We start from the raw sequence: 13,046 nt of genomic DNA, 5'->3' as shown, positions 1-13,046 counted from the left end.
ATTTGCTAACTACTAAAGGTAATTGTGAAATATTATTTTAATATTGTTTTGTGCAGATCCTCATCCCAAACCTTATAATTAAGGGGTAAATTATACATTTAATCTATCAAGTAAAAACAGAAACAAAAACAAAAATATCCTGTAATCCCACATGTTCACATTGATCTCTATGAAAGCAATTCACACCACGCTCCTGGTAATTTTAAAACAAACTACAAAAGATAAAATACATTTTTACTTTCCCTTCTAACTAACACTTTTAGGCAGTAGGCCACCCTTGTACTTCATTAGCAGAAAACCCACAGTTTATATAAAAATGCTGCAGTTATGTAAAAGCAAAAGGGTGTCAAAACACTAAAACTTACATCAGTTTTATAAATATTCCTATAACCTACAAACGGCCCAAGTCATATTTTCCACTAATTTGTGCTCTGTATAAAGCCTTTATTTCAAACTTTAAATCTGAAATGAACTTCCAGCACCGAAGTGCAAATTCTGTAGAAAGGGACCTTCATTTGGAGGCTAGAAAACCCTTCCTCAGGGGGGCTGTGACACACAATTAGCATTCTCTGGGAAAGATGAATAACCAAGCTTGGCTAACCTGTTCCAGGTTTAAAACAGGATTTCCTTGACTTAATCGTCCTGGAAGAAATTAACTTTTCTTCTCTTAAAACGGCATCCCTATAATAAACTCTGTCTTACAAACTACGTGTTTATGATGAGTATTTGAATCCAACCTCACAAATAACTGAATAATGAACGGGTTATGGCCTGACCAGAGAGTCCTCCCACCATTCCCCCAACCTCTTGAGAGAATAAGCTCAGAGAGGGTAATGGGGCAGCTGAGTGGGGAGGGTGAGTGGAAATGAGGCTACCTTTTAGCTCAATGATTTTCTTAATGAGAGTTCACCCAACAAAAGTAAATATTAAAGTTATAACAAGAAGTTAGCGAAGTGCACATTTTTAACACAGAAAAAATTAAATTAAAATTACTATTCCCTTAGTAAAGTTAAATACAGGCAAGATTTTTTTTTTTTTTAAATGTGAAAACTTCCATCAGGAAACTTACTTTTACAATAGTCAGTGCTATCCTAACTTTACCCAACCACACATCTCCACCCCAAAAGGAAAACTCCAGCAGACAAATACTTCATGAAGTTTACCTCCTGTACCAAGTTGCTTGTGACGGGCATTCATATGAAAACCTGACAGTACACACACTCCACAATACAAACAGTTACGAGGCTTGAAAGAACTCTGTATACAGGGAAAGGGACACTTTCCAAGCAATATTCCTGCCTGCTCTTATAAATTTAGCAACCACTTCAGCAAGCCAAAAGACGAAAGCTGTCTAATCTTGTTCAGTTGAGCCGAGTTGTTCAATAAAGTTTGAGAGTCAGTGCAGACAGGCTACGCCAGGCCAAATTATTGACAGAAACACACTGTCCACCATGGCAACAGGCAGAAGTCTGCTGCAAAAATGTAAGCAAACAGCCCACTGCTCCAAGAGCATCTGCCAATGGACTTTAACAGCCAAACACAAGGCAACTGTTCCCGCTTCTCTATGTTTAACAGCTGCAAGCTCGGGGGTCAAACTGAAACATGCAATTCACTAAAATCTTTCAGGAAAAAAATGACTTTAAATACTGTCATCATAGTCCCACTTTGTACCTCCTCCTTTTTGCATATCCATCCTCAAGTGGAAGTTAACAAATCCCTGCCCCCAGAGAGCTGCCCAAAGCAGCACGATTTAGAAACTGTCCCAGAATTTCCAAACTCATCCAAAAGCAACTGACATCAAGATACTCTTAGTGCTAGAAACTGAGAAAAAAAAAAGAAAAGTGGGGTCCTTGCAAACAATGCTTAGGATGATTGCAATAAAGGTCTGGAGAAAGTAATCACGTTGCTGCATGAAGCAGGACTCGAACATGCACTTGTGTGCGCTTGCAGACAAACACCTATCCGATTTCTCATGGTAACCGAAGAAACAGGTTTGGGTTTTTTTGTTTTGTTTTGTTTTGTTTTTTTCTGCCCATGACTTGAGAGAAAAGTTTCAGGCGATTCCTTCCAGATAAAAACAAAACTCTGCCGGGCATCACTAACTAAGGACACCTCCTGTCAGCTAACAAAATTAGCTGATTAGGAGCTCACAGTATACCTGTTCACCCCCTTTTCCCCCTTAGGATTGATTTTTCCCTTAAAACCCATTTTAATACCACTACTCCTCTCTTGTCCCAAGACCTAGAAGACGGGGAGTATAAGAGAACAGACAATACTTACAACACAGTCCCCAGGCTCTGGCTAGCTACTTTGTGCCAACTTCTCTTGGTGAGCTCTCTCTAGCTGCGCAGACCCTCTAGGAACATTCTCGGTGTCTCTCTGCCTCCCTCTCCTTCTCCCTCTCCCAGGCAGTGCTGCTCCCATTAGAGGAATTAAAAGTGGTTGGAGCCATGCTAAATTTAACAAGCTCATTAGTATTCTTTCTGAGTGCTTCCGAGTGAACTCTCCCTATTCAAGCCTCTCTCTCCAGCAGAAGGGTCAGGCGGCTAATCATTAAATCAAACTAATGTCACCCTATCACAATCAGCCCGAGAGAAGGAGGGTTTATTATTTCAGTTTATGCTAAATAAACGGTTTTACAAATGGTCCCCAAGCAAGGTCAACAGCAGCTTCAATTACAAGACAAACTTAACAAGAGTTGCTATAAACCAAGTACTCTGTATTGACTTAAGAACAGGCTCCGCTCCACATATTGCCACTAGCAGGATTGTACAGGAATGCATATTGTAAAATAAAGGAAGGGGTGAGCTTTTTTCTTTGCCAGAATTTGCGAGTGCACAGCGACTCCTCATTCACCTCTCTCCAACCAGCTAGCCGCTCAGCTCAATTCACCCCACACAAAGGCTGGAGCCTAGACCTCAATGGACCGAGTGAAACATGTTCAAAACTAGGCTCTCTATTGTGACTGAATTTCTTAACATCTTTTCAAAAAGCGGAGAATGCCTTGAGGCTAAAGGAAGAAACAGGCTAATGGTGAATTGGGAATTCTGAGCAAATTTCAGAGCCCTTTCCTCCTAGCTTTTGAGGTTGAAAGCAAGCTCTTTCCTTTCAAGTTTCAAAGTCCTTTTTCCTCCCGCAGTGTCACAGAAGGATTTGAAAAGAAGGTAATTGTGCTCGCAGTCTCCCTGATCAGAGCTTACGTCCTATTTCTGGTATTTCGGAATACTTCTTGCAATAATAGTGCATATAGCTCAATCCCTTAACCGGCCTGCACTCTGCAATTGCTCATTAAATGAACAATTGCGGGTATAAAATGCCTTTTATGTTCAAGGTCTGGATATAAGATAAGCATTCTAGGACTCTAAATTTGGTTTACTAAGGAAACTCTCCATCATTAAATTACAAAACTGAAGTCAGAATATCAGGCTTTCCCAGAAAAGTGGCACTCAGGTTGCAGCGAGCCAAAATGAAGGGCGGATGGGGCGGGCAGGGAGGAGGCAACAAAATGTTAAGGGGGGAAAAAAAAGACTGGAGGATACTCAGATTTCTAGCCGAATGGGATTCTAACAAGCAAATACTATTTCCATATTTAAGGTCTGAGTTTGTGAAACCTTGTTACTTCTATATTGAATGATATAATAAAGTCATGTTCAAATGAATTAAAATACAGGACTAAGGCTCCATAAATATGTTGTTGACTAATCTGGACCCCTCACAAGCAAACATCTTCCCCATCCTTAAGAAAAGAAATAACCCTTCTCATCATTATTTACATCGTCTCATGTGATCCTCACAGCAACCCAGTGATGGCAGTAGGACAAGGTATGAGGTCCAGTTTCCAGATCAGAAACTGGTCGTCATGTCCCAGGTGAGCAAGTGATGCAAAGAAAATTCCCATATGCTTTACTGAATCCACACATTCCTGTCCCTTGTTAACACGACAAGAGCTCTATTCCTGGGTAGGTTTTTGGAATGATACCTGGATATGTGCCCCAACATCCACCACCACCAGTAAAAAGGAAAAAAAAAAAAAAAAAAGTAATGACATTGCTATGCACAGAAAATTTCACAACTGAGACACTCTCCCATTAAGTTTTTGGTAACATAAATCCACTCCTGGAAAACATCGAGAGAAACCCAAATGACAAATCTATGGGGAGACACCGGACCCGCACGGAGGACCTACACAGGTGCAATCCTCCCACTTCCACGTGCAAAGACACACGCAGGCCCCACTGAGCGCTGCACACCCTCTCCACCGCACTCCAGGACTCGGCCAGGGGCTTTGTGTGTTCCAGGCATTTTTAATGTGTCTCCAGAAGCCTGGGGCCCCGCCCTCATGTCCTGAACAAGACACAGAGCATCGTCCCTCCTTTCCTCCCGGGAAATTGCTTCGCTGTGTTTGCAAGGAGCATTATTTCATTTGTTTTCCTATAATTCATTTGTTACATCTTATCAGCTTTTATTTCTTTAGTTATTTACATGTTGATGCTCTTTGAATAAAAACCAACGGAATCCAAGCCCTCGCCTCCCTGTTTCAGAATTCTCCCCAAGACTGACCAAAGAGAGATCAGAAATGAAAAACAGAAGAAGCTAAGTATATTCCAAAGCACTGTAGAATTATGCTAGGAAGTGGGAATAAAGTTCCTGTAGTTTTTAAAAGCAGAATATTTCCTCTTTCCATCTAGACTGCAGTTCTGCCAAGCCAGGGGCTGCTTCCTACAATGTCTAGAGCTTGGCTTCCAAAGGGCGTGAGCAAATAATGCCTACTCTAAGAACATTTCCAGTACCCTCGGGGTCAGACTTTGCCCTTGTGCTGCTGCACATACATCTCCCATTGACAATGACAGATGACAGAGGGAGGGGCCCAGATAGATCAGGAGAAAGCACTCAGCTTTGTTTGCAACCTTTAAAGTGCACTGCCAGGCCTGCAACATGAGAGGGCTGCAGCAGAATTTGAAGCCTTGGGGAAATTCAAGTGACAACCTTCCCTCAAAGATGATGGGATTGCTCTCTCTTCCTACTTTCACCAACCAGGAGGTCCCAGGGTGAAAGGAGAGAACGTAGAAAATGCTCTCCATCAGGCTGAGTGCAGTGGATCACGCCTGTGATCCCAGCACTTTGCGAGGCCGAGGCGGGCAGATCACCTGAAGTCTGGAGTTCAAGACCAGCCTGACCAACATGGAGAAACCCCATCTCTACTAAAACTACAAAATTAGCTGGGCGTGGTGGCGCATGCCTGTAATCCCAGCTACTTGGGAGGCTGAGGCAGAAGAATCGCTTGAAGCCAGGAGGCGAAGGTTGCCGTGAGCCAAGATCACGCCATTGCACTCCAGCCTGGACAACAAGAGCAAAACTCCATCTCAAAAAAAAAAAAAAAAAAAAAAAAAAAAAAGAAAAGAAAAAGAAAATGCCCTCCATCAGAGCCATAGAGTAGCTTGTTTTAATATTTCTACTGTTCTTTTTGCCAAAGAATAAAAGATAGTCTAGACTGACCAATATCCCAGTGGCTTCCACTGGAAACCATTTGCTCCAAAGAACAGCAGGTTAGAGCTCAAACCAAGGCAAAATTTTCACCTCACTCCCCAACTGCTCAGTTTACAGAGCTCCATTCAACTTCAAAAGAGGTCCCTGGGATAGAAGGGAGTGGGCAGAGAGAGCAAGATGAGAATTCAGATAAACGAAAATGCAAAACCTGAAATGGCTGTTCCCCTCACTGCAGTAGAAAGCTCTGATGGCATGAAGAGCAAGCTGCCTCCTGTATTTTTTTTTTAAGATAATGACAATGATGAGCAGATAACATTATCAGCTTGTCTGAAGCTTCAGCAAGCATGCCCTGTAGCCCATAGGGTTTCCATACATTTTCCTATGCCTCTGAACCCTCACAAATAAAGAGGTCTGCAGCCCCATCTCTACCCCTGGGAGGATGCTTCTGGACATTGATGACACGGTCAGCGAAGATCGCTGTGACCTGGCTGAACACTGCCCTGAACAGGCACTTAAGTGCAAGCACAAACCCATGGGTACTAACCATCTTTCAAAGCTCCCTACAGAAAGCACCTGCCAAATCCAGCATGCACTTGGGAACAGGAAAATATAAACAAAACAGTACCCTTGAGGGCCCCAGCGGGCTCGCCTTTAAAAGGGAGGAGGAGATCTACCTTATTTTCCAAGCGCTTGCCAAGACTCTTTCTTGAATTAAGAATTCTAAAACAACATCATGGAGCTTCTTCTATTAGTCTGCTATTAGTTGCTAGTCGCTGCTTACACAGAGTGAGTTAATTAGTGGCATCAAAGGCAGTACAATAAATTCCCAGGAGGGTCAAAAATTCTGCCTTCTGCTTAGTAGCACATTTATGCCCATCTCTCTCTGAGTCACAATCTCGCGAACATTTAGGTATTCAAGATTTCTTTGAGAATTCAGTTTTAGTCTTTGACAAGCAAAGAATGAAGAGTCTCTCTTTCTTACTTTGCACATACAGACCTGAGCAGTTGAGATTCCATAACGAGATCCACGGCCAACAGTTAAGCAGAAACAATGACAGGCCTGTTCCGAAGGCCAGAGGGTCCAGTTTGCTGCCGCCTGGCTGCATCCTCCGATGGGAATGATCCTATCACTCTGGAGATCTAGCCCAGCCCCTGTGGGGCCAGAGGACTTACAGCTTGGTTTTCCTTTAAAGGCACGAAGGAATAAACCTCTGTGTGCAGCGGCTTCTTCCTCTGGCAGTGCTTTCAGATGCTGGTTCCCAGGTCCACACCCTCCTCCCATCACCATCAAAGTCCTATTTCCTAACCTTTCTAACATTTTTCCCAACTGCAGAAGTGAACACAAACTTAATGGGTTACATCTGGTGTGTTTATGTTGCATGTTTTTGTTTTTAGAAGATCACGGAATAAGAAAGCCTGAGCATATGGTGGTATTATATTTTTAATAACATTTTAGAGACCATGCTTATGCCCTTGCAGGAATCAAGCACTCTTGGAGAGTGCATTTAAATATCACGATAATACCATTATTGTACCAAAAGGAGTTAGAGGCCACATGACCCCCATGAGGGACAGACAGCAGGGCTCACCTACACTCAATCAGCCCCCCGGGCAAAGGCCAGGTGCTGCCTGGGTCAGGTTTCTGCAACAGAAACCCCCTCTAGCTATGGCCCACTGACCTCAGCTATGAAATGTGCATTTGAGAAACCCAAATGTAAATACCACCTTTTGATTCTTCACAATTATATCTAAGCAGCCTGCTTCTAGTGAGCTAGCCACAAAAGTCTGCACCTTTACAAAATCTCAGATAATGGCTCAGGTACTGCCTATGAGGGAGGAGGGAAAGGCCACAAAACATCACCTCTCACAAAGCACACCTTCATGGCCACAGACATGACCCTAGCTGCTCTCCTTCCTCACACCACAGCCCCAGGAGTTCACTCACTTAGCCACTAGGCTGCCATGTCTCTAAATTGTTTAAGAATTCAAATTTTTGGAGGAAAGGAAGGTAGGAGGAAGAGAAATATATAATTTCTATACAAAATTTCTAAATAAAAAGAAAAATGTCAAGGAAATGCACCAATTAGCATAAAAATGTATAGATTTTTAACATATTTCTCAATCATGTTAGAGTACAGAAAAAGCTGATGTTTGGTCTTTATTTTTAATTCTATGTATTACCTTTACTATAATTATCTAAAGAAGTTCAAATTAAGTACACACAAATTGAAAAATTATCCCACAAGTTTATCTGTTGAAGCCTTGCTTTCAACTATTTATCCCACCTCTTGAAACAATAGAATATAGCCAAGACACAGCAGGCTAGGTGTGCACATATTAATAACACCTCCTGCTGGTATAAGACGTTAAGAGATTTTGATAATTAGCCTACGTGAAATTATGTGATCATTTAATTATCTCCTATGCATATGCAAACACCTCCCCAAAATGCCAAAAATACCCTAAGGTCCCTCCGTAAAAACTTGTTAACTCAGTTTTTACCAGCCCACTCTGGAAAGGCATAAATGGGAAATGCGTTAACAACACTAGACTGTACTCTGCACCTCACATTTATTGAGCACTAACTAAGTGCCAGGCCAGAGCGATGTGCTCCGTATGCATTAATCCCACTGAGTCTTCACAGTCCTGTCCAGTATACAGTATCATCAACCAGTTATTCAGCTCAAAGTCCTGAGGTTCGCATGTTCTCACTCACAGGTGGGAATTTAACAATGAGATCACTTGGACACAGGAAGGGGAACATCACACACCAGGGCCTATTGTGGGGAGGGGTGGGAGGAGGGATAGCATTAGGAGATATACCTAAGGTAAATGACGAGTTAATGGGTGCAGCACACCAACGTGGCACATGTATACATATGTAACAAACCTGCATGTTGTGCACATGTACCCTAGAACTTAAAGTATAATAAAAAGAAAAAAAATGCAAATAAATAAATAAAAATAAAAACAAAAGTCCTGAGGTTTAACAAAGGTTAAGTGACCGGCTTAAAGTCAACCTTCAGGTAAGTGCCCAGCTTGGCATGACTTTCTTGTGTATTATAAATTACTATTAACCCCTAAAATGTGTCTTCTGTGAGGAGTCTTTGAGAGCATTCATTTGCTTGCCATTGTTCTATCTGTATATGTGAAGACTATTTTCTTGTTTTTTGAGACAGAGTTTCGCTCTTGTTGCCTAGGTTGGAGGGCAATGGTGCAATCTTGGCCCACTACAACCTCCGCCTCCCGGGTTCAAGCCATTCTCCTGCCTCAGCCTCCTGAGTAGCATGAGAGAGAGAGCCAAGCACTACACCTGGCTAATTTTTGTATTGTTAGTAGAGACAGGGTTTCACAATGTTAGCCAGGCTGGTCTTGAACTCCTGACCTCAAGTGATCCATCTGCCTCGGAATTCCAAAGTGTGGGATTACAGGCATGAGGTGAGCCACCACACCTGGCCAAAGACTATTTTCATTATTAAAATTATTCTGCCTCTTCCTCTAAAGGTCATCAGGAAGAATACTACAGACTTAATCAAATGAACTTAATTGTAAACTTTAAGCCAGAGTCATGAATGAAATATGGTTCAGAAACTTCTTTGAATTTCTTATTCTACTTCCATTGTTGCTATTGTTGTTATTGTCAAGCTCAGGTCTTGGGCACATTTAGTATCTTGCAGTGTAAATGACACCTCTCATGCTATGGCTAAATTATCTTCCTGTCACACTATTTCTCCCCACATCTCCCCCTTTCTATAGGGTTTCCAGGTTCTGAATAGCTATTTTGAAAAGAAAAAGAAAAAGAAAAAAAATATATATATATATATATAAAACACTGTCTTCAGGGGGACTGGGATGAAGGCTTAGATGCAAGAAGCAGCCTGAGTATTTGGCTTGTGCTTAACTTAACAATAGCTCCAACAGTTAGAGCCTCACATAGTTTATTGAAAGGGCATATGTCCAAAAGTTAAAGAAGCATGTGGTTTACAGAAAAAGGAAAAAAAACTTGCACTTGGAAGCAGCTTTGCTTGGATTATTTACCAACAAATGAAAGGCCCTTCATGCTGCCCAAGAGTATAATCCCTTCCCACTGGCTGGAAAGGAATGCTGAATGAGTCAATAAAGTCAGAATCATACAACACAGGCCGGGCGCGGTGGCTCAAGCCTGTAATCCCAGCACTTTGGGAGGCCGAGACGGGCGGATCACGAGGTCAGGAGATCGAGACCATCCTGGCTAACACGGTGAAACCCCGTCTCTACTAAAAATACAAAAAATTAGCCAGGCGAGGTGGCGGCGCCTGTAGTCCCAACTACTCGGGAGGCTGAGGCAGGAGAATGGCGTGAACCCGGGAGGCGGAGCTTGCAGTGAGCTGAGATCTGGCCATTGCACTCCAGCCTGGGTGGCAGAGCGAGACTCCGTCTCAAAAAAAAAAAAAAAAAAAAAAAGAATCATACAACACAGAGACATTCTCCCTCCCCAACTAAAGATGATTATCGAATTATAGCAAATTTAAGAAAGTTTTCTCTTTTTTTAATCAAGAACAAAACCAGACTACTTCTTAAAATGCGCTATTAGGAATTGTAACTGTTTCTAAATGTGCCAGATATATTTCCACCCATGCAATATTAAAACTAACAAGCGTCTTTTCAATTTCTTTTAATGATGGGGTATGCAATAAAAATACAGCAGTGCTTCATTTAGCCAAAGGAGCTGGAGCAAAAAAGACCTAAATAAATAAATAATAAGCGTGCATGGGCCACTTACCAAAAATAAAACCATTTCATTCAACCTTTTACAGGAGGTGCATGCAGCATTTTGAAAGCAAAAATTCTCATAACACAAACCTCCACTTAAAAATCACTGCCAAGGGCTGGAACCATGGCAGGATGTTATTTCTTTTTCAATTTATTTTTTAATGTTTGGGTATTAATGGCATCAACTGCCATGTAGTATAATAAGGCAGCACAGTGTAATAAAGGAGTTAGAAAACCTAGCTCCCAGACTTGCTCCTACCACTTAATCGGTATGTGACCCAGGGTACATTAAAATATATCGGGTTGTCAGCTGCCTCCTCTAGAAAAGGCAGATAGTAAAACATGCCCTTCTTACTTCATATGGTATTCTGAGGGTTAAACATAATAGCATATGAAAGAGAGCTTTATAAATTGTGGCATTTACGAATGCTAGGTACTATCACTAATCTGATAATCTGTGCGATAACGCAAAACAGGGTGGTAAGATAAACAAGCCCTGGGCCAGGCATTGGGTTTCCAGGCCTTGGGTGTCCAAACAGAATATCCCTTATTCAAAATGCTTGAGACCAGAAGTCTTTTGGATTTCAAATTTTGTCAGATTTTGGAATATTTTGCATATACATAATGAGATATCTTGGGGATGGGACCCAAGTCTGAACACAAAATTCATTTGTGTCTCATATATACCTCATATCCATAGCCTAAGGGTAATGGCATAGAATATTTCCAATAATTTTGTGTATGAAGCAAAGTTTTGATAGCAGCCCCTCACATGAGATCAGGTGCAGAGTTTTCTACTCGTGGCATCACATTGGTGCTCCCAAAGTGTCAGATTTGGGAGCATTTGGGATTCCAGATTTTCAGATCAGGGATGCCCAACCTATACTGCTAGAAATGTCTGATGTTAGGCAAATCACAGAATTTCTTTAGGCTGCTGTTTCCCCTTATATAAAATGGAACATCTCCTATCGACTTCAGCCAACTTCTCATAGACGTCCTAGGAAAAAGGATGGTGCAGAAGAGAGCTCCGTAACCTCTAAGGCAACAGACCAGTAGACGCCTCCACCAGGCATCAGGATAGACAGCTTAGGAGGGAGTAACTGCTGCTTCACAACCAGAAAAAAAGATCCAAGTTAATAATCTGTAATTAAAACTGGTCATCTCTTTTACCCACTTCTTCGACGTATCTCTGGTCAAGCCCAAGATCAACATTTACCAGACAAGTATGCTTAGTTCTTCAAATTTCTGTTGAAAACATCTATCCCTTCGACCCGGTTTTCTGCAGTGACTTGAGACACTCGAAATATTTCCGAGGAATACATTTTGTTTCTCCATAAACAATATTTACTAAGAAAAATCAAGCAAATTATTTTAGGGTGATTGTTGACAACCTGTATCCCCTGATTGCTTTTGTACAGTCTATGAGTTCAAAATAGATCTCAAATTTTTTAATGGATGAAAAGTAATTAAAAGAAGAATGATATTTCACAACAGGCAAAAATGATAGGAAATTTAAATTTCAAGGTCCGTAAATAATGTTTTGTTGCAACACAGCCAGGCTCATTCATTTTCATATTGTCTACAGCTGTTTTGGAGCCACAACAGCAGAGCTGAGTAGTGATAGAAACTAAATCGCCTGTTAAAATCTGAACATAGTTACTCGCTGGTCTTTTGCAGAAAAGGTGTGTTGTCCTCTGACCTACCTTGTCTCAGGATATGATAAGAACACCCATTAGTAAAACTATGAAACACGCCTAGGAAAAATATTCAAAAATAAGGCAACTATCATCTGCACAGTATTTAATATGAATGCTTTGAAATCTTAAAATAACTATGAGGCAGACAGCAATATCATCCTACAGATGACGGAAATAGGCTTAGAAAAATTAACTTCTCCAAAGTCACAAAGTTAGTAAGTCAGGGATCAAATCAGTCCCCTATGATTCTGAACCTGACAATTATAAGACCTAGTGTGGCACATACATTTGTTAATAGGGATGAAAGAGGCACATCCAAGAATAAAGTTTTGAGACTTCCTCTTCCCACATAATTGGGAAACTCCTTGCTAGAGGCAGAAACAAATGCAGTCAGGATCAAATGCAGTCAGGATTCCCAGGCAGTGTTTCCACTTCTTGTGTCAAAAATTGGGTAACAGAGTTTAGAGCAGGCCGAGTCAACACAAACAATACAAACCAGCCCAGGTTGGTTCTTCACATTCAATTCATACAGACTCATCCACATCAAGGGCTCCGTGTGTCCCAGCATGAACCCTGATCTTCTTTTTTTTTTTTTTTTTTTTTGAGACGGAGTCTGGCTCTGTCACCCAGGCTGGAGTGCAGTGGCGCGATCTCGGCTCACTGCAAGCTCCGCCTCCCGGGTTTACGCCATTCTCCTGCCTCAGCCTCCCGAGTAGCTGGGACTACAGGCGCCCGCCACCTCGCCCGGCTAGTTTTTTTTTTTGTATTTTTTAGTAGAGACGGGGTTTCACCGTGTTAGCCAGGATGGTCTCGATCTCCTGACCTCGTGATCCGCCCGTCTCGGCCTCCCAAAGTGCTGGGATTACAGGCGTGAGCCACCGCGCCCTGCAGAACCCTGATCTTCTAAGAGGTGTTAAAACAGAATGGCTGCTGCCCTCAAGGCCCACATGACTGATTTTTCTAGATGAGAAACTACCTGAAAAGGGACACAGAAGCTACAGGATTAGCACAGGGTAAGCAGTAATGTAAACATCAGGTAAAGGCCATGGAGAGGAAAGGCTTCTTCTTCAGGTTTTGACTGTGGGGGCATAGACCAAGCTTACCTTTGTA

At 41.9% G+C, this 13,046-nt stretch overlaps 1 protein-coding gene across 4 annotated transcripts in view; it reads right to left on the bottom strand.

Annotated features, from left to right (window-relative positions):
* Window positions 1-13,046, bottom strand: part of GLI3 (GLI family zinc finger 3) — a 278,995-nt gene that overhangs the window by 186,767 nt on the left and 79,182 nt on the right. The window contains exon 1 of one of the 4 annotated variants that reach the window (XM_028845852.2): window positions 2,281-2,531. The exons of the other annotated variants lie outside the window; for them this stretch is intronic. The gene's annotated coding sequence lies outside the window, so the exon portion shown is untranslated. Of the gene's footprint in view, window positions 1-2,280; window positions 2,532-13,046 lie in introns of those variants that run through there. 4 annotated transcript variants of the gene reach the window in all.

The sequence above is a fragment of the Macaca mulatta genome, chromosome 3 (assembly GCF_049350105.2).
Source record: "Macaca mulatta isolate MMU2019108-1 chromosome 3, T2T-MMU8v2.0, whole genome shotgun sequence".
Taxonomy (NCBI): domain Eukaryota; kingdom Metazoa; phylum Chordata; class Mammalia; order Primates; family Cercopithecidae; genus Macaca; species Macaca mulatta.
This window is presented reverse-complemented; position numbering and strand designations above follow the sequence as displayed.